Raw genomic sequence first — 6000 nt, forward strand, 5'->3', positions numbered from 1 at the left:
AAAGCCGTAAGGTGAACTTTTATTCTTAATTTTGGCGTCTTGTGAAGAGTTTTCTCATTGGCAATCTTACCCCATCATTTTTATATATAAGGCCTTTTTATGACGTAACAATTGGAAATTTGAAGAAAAAAAACCAAGAAAAGTACGTATCATTAACGTGATTTAATCAAAGGACAAACGAATGAAATTAAATTAAACATGGACCATGCTTTCCCAAGACGGTTCCGTCCTCACCACAACTTTGGATCATGTGCATGAGGGTCTGTATGTCCGTACCCAGTCCCCAATTTCAGGTCCATAGGCTGGATTCTGCCAGGATTTTTGGGTACGTCGCCTTTAGATTCCTTTTAAGGGTTTTGTCACTGCTGAACTAGAAATATATAAATGTACACTCAATAAATAAGAATGAATCAATGCATGCAATTTTCTCAAACACCTATTTTAAACAAACAAATAAAATGTGATATGAAGGTTTAGCATTACGACATGCATTTTAATATGTGACATAAGTATTTTACCTACCATTTTTTCTTAGAAGATACGCAAGATCGTCAGAAGAATTTCAGTGACTCGGTTTTGGAACTCCTTTTCTATTGTACCAGTATTATGTTCAGTTTTACAGATAATTGAAAATCAGTCAATATTTAGTATGGATACTTTTTGTTTCAATATGAAACAAAGGTCTGTGAATTCGTTCTTGTTAACACGACAATGAATTGCAGATTGTATTGGCATCAAGATAAATTTTTTTATATTTCTGTATTCTCAAACTGTAACAAGTATCTGTCATAGGTCGCTATTATCAAATTGCTTTTGTTAAGTGCGTATTTGCTATTTTGTGTTTGTGCTGACTGCTGAGATAGTAGGACGATGGTTCGAGAAGAAATGCAACGTAACATCAGTGTTATGACATAACCATATAACGTTTTTTGTATGTAGATTTTTCTACTTCTTGATAAATAAAAATATATTTTTGTAATTTATTACCTTTCCCAAAATGCTTCTCTGCATAATGTGATAGGAAACGCGCTCCCATTCAGATGTTTAATCTTTGGTGGGTCTGTTACAATTTTATTTAGATCATGCTGTAAATTATATTTATAAACCATTTATTTGTAAATATCGCATATCTGCTCACTGTTTGAATATAGAAACTGACCGATTTTATAATATTAAGAGACATCTGAGACTTTGTAATATGTGTGATAAAGAAGTACTGTAATTGAAGATGAATATCATTTTATTTTAGTATGTGAAAAGTATAATGAACTTCGAAAGAAATTTATCAAACCATATTATTGGAGAAAACCTTCGAATTTTAAACTCATACAACTGCTATCTGTTCATAATGTAAAGGAACTTAACAATTCATTTAGGGAAGCTTTTATTTCTGGCCAAAAAGGCACGTAATTAATTTTATCATTATGAATGCTTAATATGTGTTAAGTTTTACCATACTCTGCTGTTCTGTTATATGGGTATACTTACTTATATGATTTTTTTACTAAATTGTTTAAATGTGAATATATTTCACTGATGTAATTGAATATTTGTAATATTTATAATTCTATAAGCTGTATTGCTTACGAATAAAAGATTATTAATTATTAATAAATCTAGAGCGGAAATAAATCGCAGCTTGATTTGACTTCTTAACTTTATCCGTTAATTAATCCCAGCTTCAACATGCGTGATTTATGACAATTTATTGTTGAGTGTGTAAATATTGACACCTGTGTGTAAACTAATGTCTCTTTTTAAAAGATTTGATGTTTAAAACTACAAATGTATTTACATGTACTTGTTGATTGGAAAAAGTACGATTTAAAAAAAAATTTAATTTCTATTTTTAATACACAATATCCCAGATTGAGATCGATTAACAGGTGAAATCATCTGACCATGAAAGAAAGGTGTCTTCCTCCTATTCCCACTTTTTAAAAATACTATTCCTTCTATTCCCACTTGCAAATAACAATAGATGTTTTGATAAATAATTTGTTTTCATAACAATCAGGGTTAATTAGAATTTCACCTAAGATTTACCTGTATTTTTTTTAAAGCATAACACATTTGGTACACTGTTTAGGTATAATTCCTTGTTTATTTGTAATATGTTTCTTTTTTCATCAAATAAATACTTAGAAATAGAGAAAAATTATGATAAATAGATTGGAGTTAGATTTATTTTTAAACTTTTGAATTTGTACTTAAAGAATAAAGAAAAATTATGATAAATAGATTGGATTTGTAACTTCAAAAAATTGTCTGCTTTACTAACAAATCATGATATAAATAATATTATAACCAAGTATAATCTTATATATATATATATATATCTTTATTCTCACAAACCAAATTACAGTAAGGTATACAGATAATTATACATATTTCAATACAATTACATAAATAAATAATGTACGAAAGTAGATAGAGGCATTCCCAATTGTTCATCCAGAAAAGTTCAATTTGTTATTGATCTCCTTAATAAGTTAACAAAGTTCGTTCAGTTCTGCACATGTACATTTTGGGGAATTCATTAAGTCATAAAACTTCAATGTGTTTGTTCTATTTCTATTGTAAAATGCAATACATTGTTTTCTACAATTATCGAAAGCTGAACAATTAAAAATGTAATGGTATTCATCACCAATGGCATCTGAATTACACAATACACATTTTCTGTTTTCTCTTTCTATGTTTTGCCATCTTCCAGTTTCTATTGGAGATTTCATGTTCAAAGTTCCAAATTTAAGAAATAAGGATATCTGCCGGTCATCCAAAATAAATATTTCTCAAACTCCAAAGTAACTTTAAATAAACGATAATTTAATGCTTTTGGTGATTCCTGTTGGCTTAAGATGTGGAATAAAAGTATACTCTAAAATATAATTACTTGGACCAATAATCAAAAATATAAAATAATGGGTGAAAACTGTTAACTTTACTTCATTATTTATTTTGTTTAAAAAAAAACCAGAATTCATACAGATGCAAAAATAACTTATTCTTGTTCTAATAAAAAAAAAAACTGGTCAATTAACAGTTGATTAAAAAATGTTTGTACAGTATAATCCTTTGCTTGCACAAGTTTTCCTTCTATTCCCACATGAAATTTTACCTTTTCTTACCAGATTTATAAAAAGTGGGAATAGAGGGAATGAACCGAAAGAAATACCTAATCAAATTCTGTGTTTTCACAAAATATGTTCATATCAGTAAATGTTTAGTGCCAAGAATGTTAGTATCGATATATGGAATATATGTCTCCATAACAAAATTCTCACATTACCAATTTTTGTGACTTTTTTTCTTCAAAACTGTCTTTTTGTGATTTTATTCAACATCAAACTGTCTTTACAAACAAGATTTTCTAATTGAATGTCGTATTTTCTTTTCATTCCTATTTTCAAAGGAAACCAACAATTTATTTTAAAAAATACTGCCCCAAACCTCTTTCCACAAAAAAAGAATTTGATTGTCATTGTTTTATTTATAATCATTAATAAACCGCAATTGCATATTATAAAACATAATCTGGAACTACTTATATATAAATACATTTATCTATTAGTCCAAGCATACGGTAATATATGACAGTATATTTTTCCTGTTTCAATTACCATGTACATACATGTATGAGGCTAGGCATGGGTCATCATTTATGAGGATATGAATGATATTAGAGACATATATTATTTTTCTCTGATGTAGTTTGAAGAAAAGAGAATAATGCATGGTACCGATAAATGTAATTATCATATATTTAGACTAAATAACATATAATTTTTACCGTATGATAATAGCATTAAATTAAAGTATTTTCCATATTTTCCGAATTGGTGCTTAGCGGGCTGATATGAAAAGTTTATCACATGCTTCGATTGTTATCACATGTCTTTCCGTAAATATGATAAAAAGATAGATTATTACATGCCATTTTTCATATCGCATGTATTATCAGCCCTAGGTTCAATATCAGCCCAAGAGCCGCAATTGATCTCTATTATCTCTGATAATTACAGATTAAAGAGGTGATTGTTGGTTACTCAACGTCAAGTGGCAAATATTACATACATGCTTAAGACAATTATAATAGAGATCAATTGACTAAAGAAAAAAGTGAAATGTTAAAAAAAAAAATAACGATAAAGAACTATAGAAATGATGATCTGACATCTTTAATTTAAAATATTAAGTAGACCAATTTCAAAGAAACAAGGCCATTTAAAAAGTTAATGAAATTATTGTTATATAACGTAATTAAATCATTATAATGACTAAAATATTACCATTACCACGCACACTCACATAAATGTTTATTAAATATATAATTTAGATCGCAATACCCCCCCACCCCCCCCCTTACGAATGTAGGACAGAAAGTCACAGGACAAAAAGTCACAGACAAAAAGTCACGGACAAAAAGTCACAGGACAAAAAGTCACAATTCATTTTTTCTGATTAGTATGAAATTCAAAACAGTGTAGCTGTGGCCATTGATTGACCCATCAAAATCATCCATTGACTGGGACAATTTACGTGAACGTTTGTCTGTAACAACCACTGTTCATGACGTACCTACGATAGACATTTAAACTGTTGGGTCAACAAAGGTTTCTTAACGCCTTTAATTATAAAATAATTCGAAAAATTAATCAGGAATAACCTTTGTGTTTTGATTTATATAATTGATATAAATCAAAATATCGTGTTATTTCTGATTAATTTTTCGAATTACTTTATTTAGGTGTTGAGAACCTTTGGTGACCCCATAGTTTAAGTGTCTTTAAAAAGTACATAGTGAGCATTGGTCGTTACATACAAACGTTCACCTAAATTGTCCCATTCAATGAATGATTTTAATGTGTCAATCAATGGCCACAGCTACACTGTTTTGAATTTCATACTATTTTCTTTGAATAAAAATCGCTTATTTCTACAAAAATATTTTTGTATTTTTCTGGAACTATTGTATAAAAACTAACTTTGTAAACAATATTTATCAAAAAAAATTCAAAGATGATCAAATAATTGTTAAAAAAACAAAATGTCAAAGTGGGTTGTCACTTAAATGGCTTCATAGTGCCAAGAAATATATCTGTTGCATGATTAAAATTAAATAAACCTTGATTTTTCAGGTATAATGACACATTTCCTAAACTTTAGTATGAATATATGTATTTAAAAGTAAATATTTCAAGACATTTCTCTTATATATTCAAACAATTGTCAACAAAATATTTGTGACTTTTTGTCCTACCAAATTTGTGACTTTATGTCCTGTGACTTTTTGTCCTGTGACTTTCTGTCCGTTTACCACACACACACACCGACTTCAAGGTTCTGGATACGCTGTTATTTGTTGGGTATATTTTTTAAACGTGTTAATCGGTATACTTTCTCATTTTCATGTTATAAGATTACCACTAAAACACTTACCGGCTTTTTTGTATAAGTAGAATTGCTCTGTACTATAGTGTACCACTTTCCAGACACCTCGAATCGGGCGGCATAAAAGTTACTAAGTGGTGACTCTATTTTATAAAAAAGAAAGACTTCCTTTCTTGGATTGGATGTTGAACTGAAAAAGAAACATGCATATAAATACATTACGTATTTAAAACTTGCAAAAGACACAAAAAATACGACCAAAAGACGATTTATATATTATATGTCACAGTATGGCATTTAACGATGTACAAAACCAATACCTAGTATAGTAAGCTTTAAAGACCTGGCATTATATGCGGCCCTTACTATGAGGGGCGTTTTAAAATAAATTTAGAGACAAAGAACGTATTTGAGAAGAAGAAAAAATGTGTCCGCTTTCATACTCCAAACCTCTCATAAAAAGGTAAAAAGATCGTACCATAATACAATTTCTTTCGAAAGATTACAGGTAAATGTTAAATTGGATTACACAGTGTCCATGTATTTTTTTGTTGTTACCAGACTTTACCTGACATTATACAATCTTACATAATAATACCTATGTGG

The 6000-nt window shown here is 29.0% G+C and overlaps 1 long non-coding RNA gene across 1 annotated transcript; it reads right to left on the reverse strand.

The window, feature by feature from the left end:
- Positions 1-143: 143 nt before the first annotated feature.
- On the reverse strand, positions 144-5668 carry LOC139496163 (uncharacterized). Its single transcript, XR_011657552.1, has 3 exons — positions 5443-5668; positions 988-1085; positions 144-370 (listed from the first exon to the last, which is right to left on the reverse strand). It is a non-coding gene; the product is annotated as an uncharacterized lncRNA (long non-coding RNA).
- Positions 5669-6000: the final 332 nt, after the last annotated feature.

This window comes from Mytilus edulis, chromosome 11, assembly GCF_963676685.1.
Source record: "Mytilus edulis chromosome 11, xbMytEdul2.2, whole genome shotgun sequence".
NCBI classification, from domain to species: Eukaryota; Metazoa; Mollusca; class Bivalvia; order Mytilida; family Mytilidae; genus Mytilus; species Mytilus edulis.